The sequence below is a fragment of the Crinia signifera genome, chromosome 5, assembly GCF_055691185.1.
Source record: "Crinia signifera chromosome 5, ASM5569118v1, whole genome shotgun sequence".
Taxonomy (NCBI): Eukaryota; Metazoa; Chordata; class Amphibia; order Anura; family Myobatrachidae; genus Crinia; species Crinia signifera.
This window is the reverse complement of record NC_139221.1, coordinates 306709093-306711177: the sequence shown is the minus strand read 5'-3', so window position 1 is coordinate 306711177 and position 2085 is coordinate 306709093. Positions and strand designations below refer to the sequence as shown.

Below are 2085 nucleotides of genomic sequence, written 5' to 3'. Positions count from 1 at the left end.
AGCCGCGACCTCATTTTCATACGAGAATAGACGCTGTGCACATGCGCACAGCGTCTATTCTACTAGATTGGGGGTCTCCCAACTGCCACCCCCCGCAGCGGGACAATGCCTGCCGCGGGTGGGACAGCGGGACAGGACCCGAAAATCGGGACTGTCCCTCTAAAATCGTGACAGTTGGGAGGTATGCCTGAACAGGTCCCCTTATCAGAAGACTTACGTTTATCTGTCTTCTTGAGACTTTTCCTGTGTGGAATGGGGCTCCGCTTCTCGGCCTTTTGGCTAAGATCAAGTGTAGTATCTGTTCTTATCAGTTGAGTCTGGACCGCCCCCTGGCAGAGAATAGAGAAAAGCAGTACCGCAGTATCTTGCTACTGAGCATGATGTGATTAATCCACCTCATGTTCTGGGCGAGTGCTGGTAATGGCTGAGTATCGATGCCCTGCTAGGGAGGGAATACCATTCTTTACCTGGTAGGGAGGGGAGAAGCATCGGGCTTTGAGATGGGGCTCTTGTTCAGGGGTCTTTGCCTCTGTGGGAGGGTCACCCGAAAAGCCCGGTCTAGTATCCACTCCCAGGAAGAAGGGAAAAGCTGGGACCGAGTAGATTGCTCTCTGGTCCGGGGGTAACATGTCGCCCCCGGCCAGGGAGACAGCGAAAAGCCCAGCCCAGTACTCAATCCCTGGGAGAGGTGAAACGTCGGGACTGAGTAGGTGGTTTCTTCTTCCTCAGGTGGTCTATTTGGGCCTCTGCGGGGGAGACTCACCGAAAAAGCCCGGTGGAGTATCCATTCCCATGCCGGGGGTCAGAAAGGGCCCACTGGCTGAGCGGAGAAACACTTGGTCGGACGCTGACTGGCTGGCTGCTTGGAGTCCGAGGCTGCACTGTGCCCCCGGGGAAACTCGGGGGTGCCGAACATGCACGGGTGATCCCAAAATCACCATGCACTAGTAAGCACTAGCACTGCGCACTTTCCCTCTAGGTATGCGCTTCACATCCTTACCTCGTCCTTTTGGATGGGGTAGGACAATTTTTCACACCCCCACCCTGGCCTTCTGGCTAGGGTCCTTTATTATTTATTTCTCTTCCCCCTCTCACGTTTGTCACTTTTCACGTTCCTTGTTTTTTTTTGTAGTTTGTCACGTTTTTTTGGGTAGTGTGGTCGACTCTTTCGGGCCTTCCATTTCCCCAATGTGCCGAAGCTCTCGCCTTTTGGGGAGAGCTTCGGTCCCCCCGAGGACGACCCCGAGCCGCAAGGCAGAGGGAAGTCCACTGCGGGTCTCTCCAAACCATGGGGTGCGGAGGACCCACCGTCCTAACCCTTTCGGGGGTTGAGGAATGAGGGTCTCTCTAAGCTTCGGCGAAGAGGACCCACCGTTCCCTATTTTCCCCTCTTCGGCCTTATGGTTGAGAGGGGTTAGGGGAAAAACGGGGCCCTGTCTCCTAGGAGACGGACCCATTCGATCGCACGGCCTCCTTTGCACGTGTTTAGGCACAGCACTGGTGGTGGGGAGCACACCTCGGGCTCCTGAGTTTTTTCAAACTCATGGGGCTCCCTGAGGTATAGGGTGACCCTGCTCCCTCCTGAGGAGACTCATTTACCTCAGAGTCAGAGTCAGTCTGTGTCACTTTTCTGACTGACTTTTTCTTCCTTTTGTCACGGCCTGCCACAGGGGGACGCTGGTGCAGCAGGGCATACCTGTGAGGGCGCTCTGGAGGGGTCCCACTGGTGGAGGTGCAGGGTGCTGGCGCTGGTCCTGTGTGGCTGAGCGATCTTCCAGCATGCTGACAAGGTTTGGGCTGTTTAGAGCCAGGAATAGCTCTCTGAGCACTGGACTCCTGCGGCACCATCTTGGTTATGGGCAAACAGACCATTTTGCCCTTACTTCGGTCCAGGAAGTCCCACTCAGATGGGAACCGCCCTAAGGGGTATTTAGGAGGAAGGCCTGGTACAGGAAGTTGCCAGTGCAACGTCTCCACAGTCTAGTACTGTGGCCACTAGTTCTCTGTGCTCCGTTACTATTTCAAACAGCTATTGGATTCCAGCACAACTACCGGTTCAGCTACCAGCTTCTGCTGAAGTCCTGT

The 2085-nt window shown here is 55.3% G+C and overlaps 1 pseudogene; it reads left to right on the top strand.

Annotated features, from left to right (window-relative positions):
* Positions 1 to 259: 259 nt before the first annotated feature.
* On the top strand, positions 260 to 400 carry LOC146006099 (U2 spliceosomal RNA; annotated as a pseudogene).
* The last annotated feature ends 1685 nt before the right edge of the window (positions 401 to 2085 follow it).